This window comes from Schistocerca gregaria, chromosome 1 (genome assembly GCF_023897955.1).
Source record: "Schistocerca gregaria isolate iqSchGreg1 chromosome 1, iqSchGreg1.2, whole genome shotgun sequence".
Classification (NCBI taxonomy): domain Eukaryota; kingdom Metazoa; phylum Arthropoda; class Insecta; order Orthoptera; family Acrididae; genus Schistocerca; species Schistocerca gregaria.
Genome location: NC_064920.1, coordinates 532,828,709 through 532,847,748, shown reverse-complemented (window position 1 = coordinate 532,847,748; position 19,040 = coordinate 532,828,709). Strand labels below are relative to the sequence as shown.

The 19,040-nt window shown below is 40.1% G+C and overlaps 1 protein-coding gene across 8 annotated transcripts in view; it reads right to left on the bottom strand.

The window, feature by feature from the left end:
• LOC126355190 (protein retinal degeneration B) overlaps window positions 1–19,040 on the bottom strand; it is a 533,358-nt gene that overhangs the window by 303,530 nt on the left and 210,788 nt on the right. Inside the window, exon 1 of one of the 8 annotated variants that reach the window (XM_050005442.1) lies at window positions 13,932–14,024. The exons of the other annotated variants lie outside the window; for them this stretch is intronic. The gene's annotated coding sequence lies outside the window, so the exon portion shown is untranslated. Of the gene's footprint in view, window positions 1–13,931; window positions 14,025–19,040 lie in introns of those variants that run through there. 8 annotated transcript variants of the gene reach the window in all.

Sequence of the window (19,040 nt, the reverse complement as noted above, 5' to 3'; positions counted from 1 at the left end):
CGTCGTCTCACGCGGTCTGCACGTCCAGCACGAACGCTGGTCCAACTGAGGCCTAGGTGGAAATGGCATGGCAAGCCGTTCCACAGGACTACCTCCAGCATCTTTACGATCGTCTCCATGGAAGAATAGCAGCCTGCATTGCTGCGAAAGGTGGATATACACTGTACTAGTGCCGACATTGTGCATGCTCTGTTGCCTGTGTCTATGTGCCTGTGGTTCTGGCAGTGTGATCATGTGATGTATCTGATCCCAGGAATGTGTCAATAAAGTTTCCCCTTCCTGGGACAATGAATTCACGGTGTTCTTATTTCAATTTCCAGGAGTGTACTTAAACCTAACTAACCCAAGGACATCATACACATCCATGCCCGAGGCAGGATTCGAACCTGCGACCGTAGCAGGAGCGCGGTTTCGCAATGGTTCGCACGCTGACACTTGTTGACGGCCCAGCATTCACATCTGTAGTAATTTGGGGCAGGGTTGCACGATTGTAATGAAAATTTGTGTAAGTTCTATGGGACCAAACTGCTGAGGTCATCGGTCCCCAGGCTTTGACACTACTTAATTTAACTTAAACTATCTTTCGCTAAGGACAACACACAACCCATGCTCAAAGGAGGGCTCGAACCTCCGATGGGGCAGCCGCGCGAACCATGCAAGGAGCCTAGACCGCAGTGTTACCCCGCGCCACTGCAGTTTCTTTGGCGCATCAGTGTATTTTTTGATTAATTTTAACTTGCACTGATTTGCGTGTGCTAAGTTTGCACGTCTTGGGCCCTTAGATGCAATAACAACCTACATACACAGGAGGAAATTGCCATTTCGGCAGAGACCACGAACGGCATGTTCTGCTGCTGGAAGCCAAGTGCAGTCGTTCAGGGATAACACAACGACGTCCGCGGCATATGCAAAGAGAGAGGGCTCCAACTTACCTACTGTACCTGCGGACTGAGAGGCCAGCTGAGCCAAGATACACGCAGCATTGCGTGCTCAAGGACCGAGCCTTCTGCTCTCTGGTGCTAGAGCGTACTCCATGTGCAGGGTACCAGAACTTCATGCACCCGTTCCTTCGCGGTTTCTCCATAGTGTTAACTGTTAGGTCAATGAGCAGGCTGAGAAAGCTTGGGAAGATGTACGGTCTCAGCAGCCGGACGCAACTCAAACGGATGTGTTACGTGTGGTAACATTCGCCCCTATGCACAGGAACAGCAGTAGTAATTAGCTTACGGCACTGTATCAGTCATTTAATATTGAAAAATCTAATGGCCGTTTTGTAATTGTTGTCATTAAAATTGCAACATTATGAAGACGTTTTGCGGTAAATGTCTAACTGGCATGAAGTGAGCTATATGCTTTGACTATGGTTCAAATGGCTCTAAACACTATGGGACTCAACATCTTACGTCATCAGTCCCCTAGACTTAGATCTACGTAAACCTAACTAACCTAACGACATCACACACATTCATGCCCGAGGCAGCATTCGAACCTGCGACCGTAGCAGCAGCGCGGTTCCGGACTGAAGCGTCTAGAACCGCTCGACCACAGTGGCCGGCTCATCCTTTGACTATGTAAATCGTTAGCTTAACATCGCAGCCGCACATAGTATGTAGCAGTAACACTGAAGCGTCTAGAACCGCTCGACCACAGTGGCCGGCTCATCCTTTGACTATGTAAATCGTTAGCATAACATCGCAGCCGCACATAGTTTGTAGCAGTAACACTGAAGCGTCTAGAACCGCTCGACCACAGTGGCCGGTTCATCCTTTGACTATGTAAATCGTTAGCATAACATCGCAGCCGCACATAGTATGTAGCAGTAACACTGAAGCGTCTAGAACCGCTCGACCACAGTGGCCGGCTCATCCTTTGACTATGTAAATCGTTAGCATAACATCGCAGCCGCACATAGTATGTAGCAGTAACACTGAAGCGTCTAGAACCGCTCGACCACAGTGGCCGGCTCATCCTTTCTTTGACTATGTAAATCGTTAGCATAACATCGCAGCCGCACATAGTATGTAGCAGTAACACTGTCTATATTCTTTATACATGTTATTGCAAACTTTCACGGATGATCGAGTATGATAAATATATCAATTTGAGATAAGGGACCTTGGCCCGGAAACGACAAAGTCGAAAGCTATAAGCGAAAATAATTCTAATACCTCTGACATTGGAATACATGTACCGCTACTGGTGTTGCTAAAATTGTACGGCAGGTAACTTCCAGAGGTGGCAATATGGACCAAAACAAGAAAACAACTTCCATTACACAAGGGCTCTAAAGTTCATAACTTAACAGCTTTGAGGACTTGTCCATCTTCGCTACTGTGGAACATACCTCTTCAACTGAACAAATGCTCGGCTCTGAAGGAGGGACGTTTGTGAAGTCGCAAAACTTGTAAAAAGCCCTAAAAGTCCAAATTTTTTCAAGGCAATGTAACTAAAACCGGCACAGTTGTCAAGGAATGTTATATGGATATACACATACGTTTTCGTGCTTATTGAAGTTACATGTTTTTAATTACAAACAATTGAATTTTTTTTTAACAAGATGAGTACAGATCTTCCGTTTTTGAAAAATCTGTCTGTACGAATTTAATATGTTTCTGTACAAAGTGTGATACATCATTATTACATATATCTGTGGAATAGAATATTGGTATCTACTTTTGCTCTATTTTTTTACAGCTCTCCAAATTTCTGTTAAAAAGTGTACCAAATCTTAGGGTTTTTCTCTTGCATAAATGCCTTACTATTGTAGTAAATGCAAATTCCTCCCAAAGAATGTTTTACTACAGTACTAAGTAATTGTGTGCCAAATTTAAGTACCATCATGTCAGTTATTTGTAAGGAAGAAGTACACAAGGTTGCCAAAATCGGGAAACCTGAATCAAAAATTTGGCAGCGTTCTTATTAGACCTTATCTGATCTGGGTGAACTAGTGCAAAGCATATGCATTCTCCTCTTCATCCTAAAGCAGTCTTTTCTTTGCTTGTCCTCTGATTTTGGAAATGAGTACCAATAATGTCAGCTGCATCAGTTATCCTTTTACCGAATTCTTTCAATATCGACAGCGTGAAAGCTCCTTTATCAAATCCTAGCCCCCTTCGAGTCCGTAATAGGCCAAGATTAGCACAAACGCTGCAACTTCATCAGCAGTTGTGAAAACAAATGTCTTGTGGCATGGTTTTCCTCTCAGGACTTGCAACTTTCATTAGGATTTTTTTTACATGCACACAGTTTTGTAGAAGTTCTGTATCTGCTAAATACCGAAATATTCTGCAGATTGTGACTGCATGAAACTGGAAGAAAACACCGCAGGAATAAATAATATGGCGAAATACAGAACAACAAAGGGCCGTGGTCCAGTGTAAGCTTTTGTTACTTATTATTTTTGTCACTCTTGGGACTGGAATTGGAACGTAATATTCAGGAATCAAAATTTCAGTAGCATGTAGTAAATGAAGATGCAAAAAAATGTTCCACGATTTTGGTCGCTTTCGTGTACGTCGCCACTGAGGTATGCATTTTGTAGCCCATATTTACTCCCTACTTACGCTGAACTACATACTGTTTCCTTTAAGTCCAATAATAATTTAGTTTGTACTGTCCACTCACAAATATGCGTGAGGTGGTAAATGCAGTCTTCTAGGATAAACAAAGAATAACGTTCAATGGAACTAACTTATTCCTCATGTTTCTACATACTGTAGCATTGTTATTAAAATAACAGCAGAAATTAGAATGTGTAACAACAGCTTCAACCATGACAGTGAATATAGTCCCTAGTGGTGTGTAGAAGATAGCTCTTGACGCTGAGAAGAGAGCGATAAATGCGTTGAATAGTTTACGTTCCTACGAGAGAGAGAGAGAGAGAGAGAGAGAGAGAGAGAGAGAGAGAAATGCAATGAACTGTTTACGTTCCTAGGAGAGCGGTTGCAACACTGTCGCAGATGGTACCGGCAGTATTTCAATGATACACGTCACCCGTCAATAGCTGTGTGTGCGCTATAAATGGCAACCTCAACAGCAGCCGCGATAGTCAGTTGTCCCTGGCTATGACCATGGAGGCGATCGTTGAAATTTCGTGTTTACTAAGATTTGACGAGGCAAAATCATAGTCTACCCTTAACTCACGCTTTTGTAAGATGCAAAGTTCTTTCCTTAAGGATGAAATATAATTATTAAATGAAAATCGGCGTATTATGTAAGTTATTGAGTTGTTCCCTGTCAGGACTTGCAGACGCAGCGCACTTAAACAGATGAACAGACTTGCTTAAGAGGAACTGAAGTTTCAAAGTTAAATTTTCATCTAATTGCACACTGAAAAAATATGATGAGGCTGCCTGATTTAATAACTTTTGGCCATACTTTAACAATTGGTGCTGTACCCAATGAGGTGCAGAACTGGATACGGTTTTTCGCAGATGGTCTGCAGAAATACCCTAAGTATTCTTTTAAATACTATGTTTATAATTTACTTTGTTGATTTATTATAATACTAGAGTCATTTGCAAAAAGAACTAATTCTATTTAATAGGTATTAAATGAGAAGCAATTCACAAACATGGGGATTCAACAGTAGAAGTAATATTGAAACTCGCGGAACTGATTATTCGTTTTCTTACACAGAGAAAAATATCTCCGTTACAAATTTACAACTGCTGGATAAGGTAATACACTTTCTTCATTCTGGATAGTAGCTCTTTCCAAACACGAATAAGTGCTGAACTAGAACCCCCACTGACTTGGTAATTTTCGAGATGAAGTAGAGGATTAATTCGACTTGGATGGACGAAGAAGTTGGGGCTAGTTTTGTTGACGAAACTACATTTTAATTCGTGCTTAGCTAAAACGAAGCCTAAAAAACAATAGCTGGAGACAGAGTTGAACCCTCTTCACTACGGCGGACTCGACAGTCCACTTGGTAGGCGTTGGTGCAGCTGCTATTTAGAAGGCTTGTCTCCTTGGTGCAGAGTTCGAGGAACCAACACGGACCGAGGCAAATGAAGGCCGCTGCGCTGACGCAATAGAACTCCATTAACCTGTTGCCGCTTTCTCTGCTGTCCGAATATCTTGCACCGTCACTCGACGGAGATCATAGTCGCTATCGGTTGAGTGGTCGTAACAGATGAATTTTCGTTGACAGTATGAGGCATAGTCACCACTACGCCACTGTACAGCGCATGGTGGACTGAATTTCGCAAGAATATTAGAAACTTTACGTTCCATTGCATACTATACAGAGCAGGGAATAATGACCTGATACACTCCTCAATCACTCTTAACTTACTCCGGTAGTCTCCAGCTCCCTATGACGAAGGAAGCATAATTATTGCAGAATATGCCTCTTCCGCCAGTTCTCTAAATCTACCCAGTATGGTTCTGACAGAACAGCGGCGCCTTTTTAATAAAATCCTACTTCAAATGGCCTGAACACCTATTAACTGTAAACACTTTCCTAGCGTTCAAAATATTTATTTGGTCACGAACTGGCTTTCAGCTTCTTAACCGCCTCTTAGACGGTCAGCAGTATTGAGCAATAATATTGAAGGAGTAGGGGTGAGATTGGGAGGTTGCGCAGCAATATTGAGAAGTTAACTTACTTTTGAAATATAATGCGCGGTTCGGAAGTACTGTGCTGTCTGTGGGCAGTATTTAAAATATCCTAGACAGTGTCGCGCGCTACACTCACCAAGAAAAGTATATTGTTCGTCGTTTCGTGGAAAATGAGTTAAAAAAGATTAAAGACCATTATTATTAGAATGCATTGAAATGTATAAATCACTGTCGGTATTGTGGGATATTAGTGCAGATGAGTACAAAAACAGAAGTGTTAAGAATGATGAATCGTATGATTTGTTACTCAGAAAATATCGGGAACGGCCACGAAGGAAGATTTTTATAAATTTAATTAATGCAAAGTTATGAATAAGTGTATGTGTGTGTGTGTGTGTGTGTGTGTGTGTGTGTGTGTGTGTGTGTTTCCCTAACTACGCCTCAAATACTTTAAGAGGAAACTGCGTTTAAAAATTCCAGGTTTTCGAAAAATTGCCATTAGCAAGCTATCGTAACATAATAGATAAGCGCTGCCGTGACGGAACTTCATCTCTCATAGTAGTATTTTGTGTTTTGATCCTGAGGATATGGTCGTTCGCAGAAATTTATCCACGTAAGACTAGAGGGGACGGGGAGGAGTGGGCAAGACTGTAAAATTTTGGAGATAATGGATTTGTTGCTTTCGAGATGTCTCATTACACAGGAATTAAATTTTGTATGTGAAACACAAACCTTATTACATCCCAGAGAACTGATAGTTATCGCTCAATATTTGCTAGAGGCAGATCACTTAAAACCAACAAACAAACAATTATACAGCAGCTGTCTCACAGCGATGTGCCATGTAGTGCTGCACTTGCCAAAAAGAAAGGTGTAGCGGAATCACTAATAGAAGTGCATGAGAATTTTTGTAATGATTATATATCCGTACTCCAGAGTGCAGAGAGGGAGGCGGGGGTGAATGCTTATGTATGACAACTATATCCAGTAGTGTATCAAATATTGTTGGACAATTAACACAAAAAGTTGTGGAATCTTTTTTCCAACCTCTTAACAAATTTTCGTAAGTGATCTTTGGCGCTCCTTGAATAAATTTTTCGTCCGTCTTTTTATTTGCTTGCACAACAATTTTAAGGAATTATCACAGAAGCAGCGTCTTTATCGTCCAACATTCCGAAGCAAAATATTACAGTACAACGTTATTGATCGCCTAAGGGTTGCTTCCGGCCGTCGTTAGGTGACTACTGAATGTCGCGAACACAGATAATATGACGTGCAACTTACACAGACATTACTTATACAGAAGATACAAAAATGGTTACATATAGGCTGTTTACAAAAGAAAGTATTACATTTTCTGTCACGCAGGAATAGTTACATATAACTAAAACTAACGAACTTACCGCTTCCAGTTATGGCTATAGATCTGATAATTTCCCACGAAAAATAAAATTTGTCTGTGTGCTGGCCAACATGACCCAGTCCGTAGTTACAGAAACTGGTGCACCATCCCATATGTTAGCAAAATTTTTAGTAGTGTAGCAACTACAGACCAGCGTTTAACAGTAGCAACATCATGTAAAAGTTATAATTCCATAGCAAAGACAAACTCCAAGGTGTGGTACAGAGTGGTATGTACAGGATCATACAAGCACCGTGGGAAAGTATGTGTTGGTTAGACAGAACTGTCGCAGTTAGTTTATCGGAGCATAGGAGAAGCTTAAGACAAGAGAAGACAGAGTCAGCCTCTGTGGATTATCTTTTAGAAGAAAACCACCCAAAAGACGGAGGTTGCGAAGTCTTACATACCGTTAAGAAAAGCTGAAAGATGATCCAACTGGAAAAACTTGAAAAAAAAAAAAGAAAAAAGAAAAAGAGGGCACCGAATACCTACTTAGTTTTAAATGATAAAAAGTCCACTTTCTGTTTCCCTCTCTATTAAATCAAGTTTTAGTTATAAAAATTTTAGATTACGATTGTAATTTCAACTGTATCTTTCATCAGTTATTAAATATAATGATGGCTACACAAAGAATTTATTTTTTATTTTTTGTTAATTTTAACTATTTCTGAGTGACATAAAAATGTAATATCTTCCTTTGTAAAACTCGATGCATCACAGTTTTTTTAGTCTTTTGTATATTCCGTGTAAATAATATTTCTGGAAGTCGCACATCTTACATGGAGGTAAAAAAAAGAACGGATGTATCATGTCACAAACTTGACGCCGATGACCGCCATTTAAACCATCCCAAAACATTAGGTTCACCGCATTCATCTATCTCCATGGTTCAACGCTTTGATACTTCCCTGTGACATCACTCTAACATGCCCGTGACCAGTTTCAATCATGCTGGGTTTCATCAAAAATGCCAGCTTGCGTCGTTTACGGGTGTACTAATCGATTCGATCCCTGTGACATCACTCTAACATGCCCGTGACCAGTTTCAATCATGCTGGGTTTCATCAAACATGCCAGCTTGCGTCGTTTACGGGTGTACTAATCGATTCGATCGTAATATAAAGTTCAAAGGAATCACATTTCATTCGTAACTGGAGCGATTCAATTAATATTTTCTTTTGTGTACATGAATTATTGTTGCAGTGTTTACTTTTATTGTAATGGTTATATTTCTGCCGTTTGACTATAGGTTTGCCTTACTTCACTCAGTATCCGTTCTCTCTCTTCTTTCTTCATTGCTTTCCAAGTCGCAAACGCTCCGACATCTGGGACACACTGCACCAACGGTCTCGTCCCCGCACAATACACGGTTACTAAACCGCGCTGACTGTTCAGGCAAAATCGGATGCCCCAAATTCCGTTGTCTGATAATTATTATTCACTGTACAACATTTCATCCCCCTTTAAAAAAGATTCTGGTTAGAAAAGCCGGAGAATGTTGTTTGTGCCGTGCTTCCTTTCTGAAGGCTTTGGCTGAAAATTTATGTGAACGCTCTTTTCATCGTGCCCGCCTTGTGCTCGCGTATGAATAGCAATCTATCCGTTTCACAGTATATTTATTCCCTCATGGACTTTGTTGAAAATAGACCGCTGCACTTCAACAGGAACAATGGGGTACATAATAACAATAGAAAAAATGTCACTCATTACGTCACATAAATGGTTGTAGCACAAACAGGGGTTCACAATGCTGCATCACTTGCACATTGATATAAAATGCCTGACACACTCCAAAGTAAAATTTGAAACTAAACTGAAAACGATTCTCTTTGATAACTACTACTACCCCACAAAAAATTATATATTGTTGTAATGTGTAAATGTAAGTTGTTATTATTGGCCATACACTGAATGACGCATCATGGGCAAGATTTCAAAGCGAGAAGATAGATAAACTACTATGAGACTAAGGCACTGCCAATCTAAAAAAACCAAAACTCTATTCTGCACGGAGGTGTACCTCCATGCAGTTCTTTTTCTTTGACATTTCAATAATCATTCACTTTGTTGACATGGACAATATATGATAGCATGCCTTGCTTCTTTCCTCATTGCACATGTTTATGGTCTAGCAAAGAACACGTAAGTTGTTTTGCAAACTTGGACACTAAAAGTATTGTGCATACCAGTTGAGGGCTGAAAATGTAACACAACAAGCAATACCGATACCAGTATGCAAACATGCATTTGTTTCGGAGTTCAGTTTCATTTGCTATCTATAAAAATACAGTAAAAGTGGAATTAAATGGATTACGCAAGCACGCTTTTCACATAATTCCTTCTGCTTCTAGTTATCCGAAATATAGCAGCAAAAAAACAAGTTTCGTTAAACAGGCCAAATGCGTGGTTCAATTGGTTAACATCTATGGTCATCAGTCCCCTAGAACTTAGAACTACTTAAACCTAACTCACCTAAGGACATCACACACATCCATGCCCGAGGCAGGATTCGTACCTGCGACCGTAGCAGTCGCGCGGTTCCGGACTGAGCGCCTAGAACCGCTAGACCACCGCGGCCGGCTCCAAATGCGTGATATCAAGAACTAAAAACGTTCGAAATTGCCTTCCGGCCACTATTATTCATGTAAAATCTATACTTTTTAGTGTTCATAACAGCTGTTGCGCGCACACGACAGAAACGATGAACATGAAGCAATAGTAAAACAGCAGAATGCTAATATTTTGGGTTACTTCAAATGTCGGCAGGCCCTGCCCACTCTGGCTTCAAAATATGTACAGCAGCGTAAAGTCTGCAGTGTCTCCCTTCTTTTTTTACCTCCAAGTCATTTTATCTGTCTGCAACGAGTATAAACCCGATGATCTGCGACATTCAATTATCTGTAGGGCTGAGTTTGAACACGACTCGAACTGTTTGAGCAGTTTACATTACAATTCGGGGAATCGTGGTTTCTGTTCAGGCCTGCGGTCTACTGACTTTTGTTGGTCCTATCACACCGACCTGTTTTAGCGTTGTGAATGCTCTATTGGTTTTAGCGATAAAAATATCTGTGGAATACGCACTTAAATATCTTCTAGGACGCAGATCACGATACAACGGAAACAAACAAATAAAACTATTGCAATCATGATTCGGCATAATTCTCGTCTGGTAAGGCCTGACTGCGTTACCCAAAGACGGGTAACTCGTCTGCAATTTAGTTTCGCGATAAAAATAACAATCACTTTATTATGATATAATTCGTATATTGAGCATTTAATTCTCCATTAGTTGTCTTGATTGTTTCATCTGAATGTTGCCGTTTTGTTTTCAAACCGATTAAAATTTAGTAAAGTTTTTATCTGTATTTCAAATATGTGAACAGGGACTGAATTGCTGATTTGCATGCTACATGGAAAATCATTACCGAGCCTCATAACCAAATAAACTATGATACTGGGTTTAGTCAAGCAATATTTTTTGGTGGGCAACATTTTCAATTTTGTCTGTTACATCTACTTAAAAACCGACATGAATGTTTCATACGTAACGTATGAGAACACACATTGTGAATATGTTCAAACGCAATAGGAGTTTGTGCAGGAGTGGGGTTTAATGCTGTTTCCTCCAGTGTTTCACGAAATTGTGTAATTATGCAGAGCCACAGCTGCTTCTTGTCGCTAGTTCGTAGTTTCTTGCACTAGCGCCGCTCGAGTCAAATGTCATGTGATTGTTCGAACAAGCTCGATACTGTGCCGAACGCAGCGGTGTAACGGGAAATTTCGAGTCTGTTCGCACTCTAGCGTCAGTTGCCCAGCCCTAATCACCTGACAGAAGCCTAAGAAAACCAAAGCCGGTTCGTGACCATAAATAATAATTTGCAAAAAAATTACAAAAGTATTCCCTGTACAATGTTCTGCCAAGCTCCGACGTGACCAAAGAACGGAGTGTAACGCTAAAACAATTCGCGCTAGTGTCACGCAAGAGGTTTCCTTTCAAGACGCACTGCAATATCTCCAGAGTCGTAAGTATTCCTCACTACAATACTCGTACCATTTAACGTAATTTCGTGGTGTTACCACTAACTATTTAAACATTGTGAAGTGGCCGACTAATTAAGTAATTTTATCTTATCATATTCCTTTCCTTTTAAGTTTGTAGGACTGCCTTAAGTCACAATCAGTACTTTTTATTTACAACTCACATTGGAACGCGATACTCTCATAATTACGAACACACTTATAGACCGCATAATGACGGACCAAGAACACATTCGGAAATGAGTTCCTAAGGTCTTCGTTCCTGGAAGAGTCGCAAGAATTAATTTTGATTGACGAGATTTATACGCCAAGCAGTTTTTTTACACGTGATTATCGTATTCGACTGGCTTTCTTTAGATGTAAAAAAAACGACATGTGACATGACGCCCTAGTGCAAGTCTTTCAGCTAGACATTTTTTCAAAGGGAGCCACGATGAAAACAATTCTAAGCGAATCACCTGTGTGGCTCAGTGGTACGATGTCGCACATCAAACCTTGGGATTGGAATCCTCTGCCAGCACTAGCATTTTTTTTCGCTCACTTATAGCTTCTTTCGCTTCTGTGAATGATTTGTATACAATAAAAGGAAATTGTTAAACTGCACCTTGGCTCAAAATCCACCTAAAACTATAGGTCTCTTACAAGTAGCTGGGTAACTCCGTTGATATAGCTGAATCAAGGAAGAGAATACTACCTCAAATAGGACTAACGTGCCCATACCTATTAAGAGACTGTGGTTTTCAAGTTACATTTGGGATGAGGAACCACTTTCTGAGCATTATCTTTACGTATAATTTCTGTGCCGGATCGGGACTCCTATTGCAAGAGTACCAAGACAGGCCTATGAAGGTGTGAATGGAAAGCTGAGACTTGCCGGTCTTCCCCCCATCTGGATTAATAAAACAGTTTTACCACAAAATACACTAAAACGTTACAACGGGGTTACAATCTGTGTAATCCCAAGTTTAGAGCACTCCATTATGAAGATATTGAATCCCGCTTTTGTAATTCTAATTTCGGATACTACCCGAAATTGCCAACATTCGTTTCATATTTAATAACTTCCAAACACCACCACGACGACGACCACCACCACCACCACCACCACCACCACCACCACCACCAAAATTGTGATAAACTTAAGCACGAACAGTACATGTCATTATCTACTAATATCTTATGCTACATATCCTTTGTTGCCTGGAATATTTACATTCAAAATCTTAGAAGACGAGCTTTTACACTGATATACGCTACAGTCGCCTCGTGAGTTTGTGACTGTTAGAAGCTTTTGTTTTCTCCAGAGGCGTTGTAAGAGCTTAGCTTCTTTGGTACTTTGTTAGACCGGTTATTCGTAACGAACAACATTATGTGACTACAGGCTTTCCCGCTGTAAACTGTTGATTAAGGTTTCTTGGGTCTCCAGCCGGGTGGTAGCGTTGATATCTCGCGACATTTCGGGAAGTGTCATAGTACCCATCTTCCGGCGAAGATCGAAGATAGTATCGGAAAACACACACTTTAGCTGCACGCCTGGAGACAGCGAAAAGCAGTTTGAGACATGTCTATTTCGATAGTAGCCTTAATCGAAACTCGTGTGACAAGAAGAACTTTTAAATATTTACCGAAAAGAAAACGAATCGAGTACCGGAAAAAAGTCAACGGCAATTGGGATCGCGATATACACCGCTAACTAAAACGAAATTAGTCGTAAAGAAAGTGAATGTACTGTTGAAAAATACTCTTTTGCTGTCGTATAGAACTCAAGTGGAGACTACGACACGCAGTTACTAATAAATGTGCGTGCGTCATAAATAAATCAAAACGGTTTTTACAATTTATCGGAAGGGAAACTAAGTGCACAAATGCACTTGAAAGTCAGAATAAATTCTCAAAAAATACGCAACCGGTGCAGTTTTCATTATTTAATCATTAATGACACCGTTGCAGGCTTCCCTGAAACTTCTAATATGATAAAATACGCAACCGGTTCAGTTTTCATTATTTAATCATTAATGACACCGTTGCAGGCTTCCCTGAAACATCTAATATGATGAACGAAATTAAATCCGCTATCGCCGAACACGGTTTCTACTGGTCATTAGAAAGATCACAAGGAAATAAAAATTATGATCTATAGATACAGGTTTTGGAACGATCATAAAAAATCTGTGGAAATATGGCTATCTGGAAACATTATCTATCGGCAGAGCCGTTTTCATTTGGATACCACATGCGATCCTGGAAAACTTCGAGGTCTGCGAAACCGGCGTCTACCTGTCATTTCAGCAAACGAAAATACTGGAACTGATCTCGATAAGGCGAGCTTTTAGTACAAGAGGGCGCACGGAGCTAACAGCAGAGGCGCATACGCTCAAGTAACGTAAATACCGTCTCCGTTTCGACTGAACACTATAGCGTGCATTCGCCGGTGGGGTTTTTATAGGGCTCTATGCACCTCGGCCACAATAATATACACCAGACGAATGCCAGAAGGCTCTGCGCCAAAACATTGAGGCAGCAAGTTACCGACATCTACCGTTTCTCAGAAATTTCTTGGAACAATCATCAGTGATCTACATAACAAAAAATTATAAGAGCGAAGATAACGCTACCATGTGCGGGGCAACTAATTTCACAAAAATCACTATCTGGGAGCAGGGAGCACATTCACTCGACAAATTAAACTGCCTACAATGGACTAGATTGACTTGTGCTTCACTTCAGGTATTTGCTTTACAAAATTAAGACATGTCATCTTCGACAAGCATTTTGTTGCGTGCTCTACATCAACTACGAAAAATTCCAAGGAGGGCACAACTTACGTAAGCACTTACCGAGATTTCCGACTGATTGATGAGAAATTTGACGTTCATTTGATGCGAGTTTGGATGGGTGCTAGTATGAAACAAATAAGGAAACTTACCACGTGTCTGCCTAATGCAGGAAGAAGATCTTACGAAGAACTGATACCTGACCTGCTCGGACTATCAACAGGTGATGTGAAATTTCTCTTAATCTAAGAGTAAAACAGAGCGACCATGGCAAAGAGAAAATACGTAACTGCAGGACTGTACCAGTCTAATACACACAGTCACGACACTCCCACACATTTTTGTTATACACTGTGACAACAGCGCTCCAAGCGGACAGTAAGCTACACTTTATACGAGGGTGGTTTTGAAAAGCTCTCGGAATCATCAAGAGTGCATCACTACTTCAGAAATCATTGCAAAAGTGCATAAAATGGTAATGGAGGATCGCCGATTGAAAGTGCGTGAAATTGCTCACGGTTGCCAGGGGTCATCTGAAAGGGTATATCACATTTTAGCTGAAAAATTAGAACTGAAAAAATTATCTGCAAGATGGTTGCCGCGGCTCCTGACGCGCGACCGCGCCCATGTGCCGTCGCCATGGCAAATTTACACGAACTAAGCTATTAATTGTCGCCACACCCGCCTTATTCACCTGATAATGGCTCCGTCAGACTTCCATCTCCTCTCAAAGCTGAAAATTTTTCTGGGTGGACGAAGATTCACTTCAAACGAAGAATTGATAACTGGAGTTGACAACTATTTTGCAGGCCTGGGGGGAACTCATTTTCTAGATGGGATCAAGGCACTGAAACATCGTTAGACCAAGTGCATTAATCTACAAGGACACTACATTGAAAAATAAAAGTTTCAGTGATGTACGTGTGTTTTTTTTATTCCATTCTAAGAACTTTTCGAACCACTCTCATACTATCCTTTATATTGGTGTGTAATGCAGTTTTCACAAAAGGGAGCGCATGAACTGCAATAAAAATGACTAGAAAAATTACGCCACAATTTAAACTTTCCTAAGAACCCTAGAAGTATGTTCATTATGTATGAGATTAGCACATCTGACAATAAAATTAAAACAATTGGGAATATTGTTAAAAAAGAACAAGGCAACCAAGAGGACAGGAAGATTGTATTTCTATGCGAACTCAATGAAAAGTTTGCTAACAAAAAGTCAGAAGTAGAAAACATTTTTAATAATCATTATTTAAATGTTGCAGAAAAAAGATCTAACAATTCATTAGAAAATGCTAGTCAGTATATGGAAGAGGCAATACCTATGGAATTTGATAAAATTGAACTTCAACCCACCTGTCCTACTGAAATCTATATCTACATCCATACTCCGCAAGCCACCTGACGGTGTGTGGTGGAGGGTACTTTGAGTACCTCTATCGGTACTCCTTTCGATTCCAGTCTCGTACTGTTTGTGGATAGAAAGATTGTCGGTATGCCTCTGTGTGGGCTCTAATCTCTCTGATGCCACCCTCATGGTCTCTTCGCGAAATATATGTAGGAGGGAGCAATATACTGCTTGACTCCTCGGTGAAGATATGTTCTCGAAACTTCAACAGAAGTCCGCACCGAGCTACTGAGCGCCTCTCCTGCAGAGTCTTCCACTGGAGTTTATCATCTCCGTAACGCTTCCGCGATTACTAAATGATCCTGTAACGAAGCGCGCTGCTCTCCGTTGGATCTGCTCTATCTCTTCTATCAACCCTATCTGGTACGGATCCCACACTGCTGAGCAGTATTCAAGCAGTGGGAGAACAAGCGTACTGTAACCTACTTCCTTTGTTTTCGGATTGCATTTCCTTAGGATTCTTCCAATGAATCTCAGTCCGGCATCTGCTTTACCGACGATCAACTTTATATGATCATTCCATTTTAAATCACTCCTAATGCCTACTCCCAGATAATTTATAGAATTAACTGCATAAAGTTGCTGAGCTGCTATATTGTAACTAAATGATAAAGGATCTTTCTTTCTATGTATTCGCAGCACATTACACTTGTCTACATTGAGATTCAATTGCCATTCCCTGCACCATGCGTCAATTCATTGCAGATCCTCCTGCATTTCAATACAATTTTCCGTTGTTACAACCTTTCGATGTACTACAGCATTATCTGCAAAAAGACTCAGTGAACTTCCGATGTCATCCAGCATGTCATTTATGTATATTGTGAATAGCAACGGTCCTATGACACTCCCCTGCGGCACACCTGAAATCACTCTTACTTCGGAAGACTTCTCTCGATGAGAATGACATGCTACGTTCTGTTATCTAGGAACTCTTCGATCCAATCACACAATTGGTTTGATGGTCCATATGCTCTTACTTTGTTCATTAAACGACTGTGAAAAACTGTATCGAACGCCTGCGGAAGTCAAGAAACACGGCATCTACACGGGCACCCGTGTCTATGGCTCTCTGAGTCTCGTGGACGAATAGCGCTAGGTGGGTTTCACACAATCGTCTTTTTCGAAACCCATGCTGATTCCTACAGAGTATATTTCTAGTCTCCAGAAAAGTCATTATACTCGAACATAATACGTGTTCCAAAATTCTACAACTGATCGACGTTAGAGATATAGGTCTATAGTGCTGCACATCTGTTCGATGCCCCTTCTTGAAAACGGAGATGACCTGTGCCCTTTTCCAATCCTTTGGAACGCTATGCTCTTCTAGAGACCTACGGTAAACCGCTGCAAGAAGGGGGGGGGGAAGTTCCTTCGCGTACTATGTGCAAAATCGAACTGGTATCCCATCAGGTCCAGCGGCCTTTCCTCATTTGAGCTATTTTAATTGTTTCTCTATCCCTCTGTCGTCTATTTCGATATCTACCATTTTGTCATCTGTGCGACAATCTAGAGAAGGAACTACAGTGCAGTCTTCCTCTGTGAAACAGCTTTGGAAAAAGACATTTAGTATTTCGTCCTTTAGTCTGAGATTAGGAAAATAATAAATCCACTAAAAAGTAAAAGGCCACATGGAATTGATGGCATTTCCAACAGTGTAGTAAAAACTTGTTTGCAACAGATAAGTAGGATTCTCAGCCACATAAGCAGTAGTTCACTGAAGCAGGGCATTTTTCCAGACAGACTGAAATATGCTATCGTTAAACCATTCCATAAAAAAGGGGATAGGTCTGGCTAACAACTACTGCCGGAACTCACTTGTGACAGCTTTATCCAAAAGTTTTGAAAAGGTAATGTTTTCAAGAATAGCATCACATATTTGTAAAAATGAAGTACTAAAAAAATGTCAGTTTGGTTTCCATAAAGGCTTTTCAATGGAAAATGCTGTATATGCTTTCACTGATTCAATATTACATGCATTAAATAATCGGACATCACCCATTGGGATGTTTTATGATTCTCAAAGGCTTTTTACTGCGTGAATCATGAAATTCTTCTAGATAAGCTTAAGTATTGTGGTATGAGTGGGACAGTGCACAAATGATTTAATTCATATTTAAGTGGAAGAATGCAGAAGGTTGAAATTAACAGTACAGATAGTCTCCAAAAATCAGCAAAGTTCTCTAACTGGGAAGGTATCAAGCATAGTATCCCACAGGGTCCACTCTTAGGTCCCTTATTGTTCTTTATATATATATATATATATATATATATATATATATATATATATATATATATATATATAAAGTGGTTCTCTGAAAATGGACTCACTAAATTTTGAGGAAACACAGTATACACAATTCTGTACAGTAAATGGCATAACACCATTGATAAATATAGACTATGAACAGAAGTATGTTGCTTAGGTGGAATATTCAAATTTTACGAGTGTGTGCAATGACGAGAAATTGAATTGGAAAAAAACATATTGATGATCTGCTGAATCGGTTAGGTTCAGCTACTTATGCTATTAGGGTTATTGCAAATTTTGGTGATAACCATTTCAGTAAATTAGCTTACTATGCCTACTTTCATTCTGCTTTCATATGGCATCATATTTTGAGGATATTCATCATTACGAGAAATAGAATTCACTGCACAAAAGTGTCTAATTAGAATAATAGCAGAAGCCCACACAAGATCACCTTGCAGACATTTATCTAAGGAAATTGGGGTATTCACAGTACCTTCGCAATACATATATTCACTTATGATATTTGTTATTAATAACCCATCCCAATTCAAAAATAACAGCCAAGTGCATAGATGCAATACTAGAAGAAAGGATGATATTCTCTATTCTGGGTTAAATCTGACTTTGCACAGGTAGGAGTGAATTGTGCTACCACAAAAATCTTTGATAATTTGCCAAACAGCATTAAAAGTTTGGCAGATAGTCAATCAACATTTAAAAACAAATTAAAAGAATTTCTGAATGACAACTCCTCCTACTCAACAGATGAATTTTTAGACATGTAGTAACTGTAAAAACAATTAATTATTTTTCGAAAATAAACTTACGTTGAAGTGACACGATTAGATTGGATTGGACTGACTGGGGGAAGAGACCAAACAGCGAGGTCATCGGTCTCATCGGATTAGGGAAGGACGGGGAAGGAAGTCGGCCGTGCCCTTTCAAAGGAACCATCCCGGCATTTGCCTGCAGCGATTTAGGCAAATCACGGAAAACCTAAATCAGGATGGCCGGTCGCGGGATTGAACCGTCGTCCTCCCGAATGCGAGTCCAGTGTGCTAACCACTGCGCCACCTCACTCGGTGAAGTGACACGTTCCACATCATTACGCAATGTCGTATTCATGATCTATGGAACAAGTATTAATTTATGTATGTCCCTATATGAAATGGAACTGTTTGTTTACGATTCTCTTGTAACGTAGATATATTTGTTAAAGAGTGTTGTTTCTTAATAGCAGAAGACATCACCTTTTGCAGAGAGGGGTCGTATTCCTACCCAACAATGTTACGTTTTATTCGCTACATTTCCAGTCAAATCATTGAAAGTGGAACGTAGAAAACTTGCATGGAATGCAATATCTAAATTATTCAAAGCCGTCAAAAGCAATAAAGCTGTTCCCTAACGCGTGTATAGTGTAAGAATCTGTGAATCATTAGGCTACACACAAAATTGTGTGTAGCCTACCATAACAAGACCAGGTAGCAACAGAAATATATTATTCTTATGTGTGTCATACTGTGTTTGTACTTTCTTGGTTTTAGTAAAGTAAGCAACAATTACACTCAAATTCGAAAGTATTTCTTCGTAAGT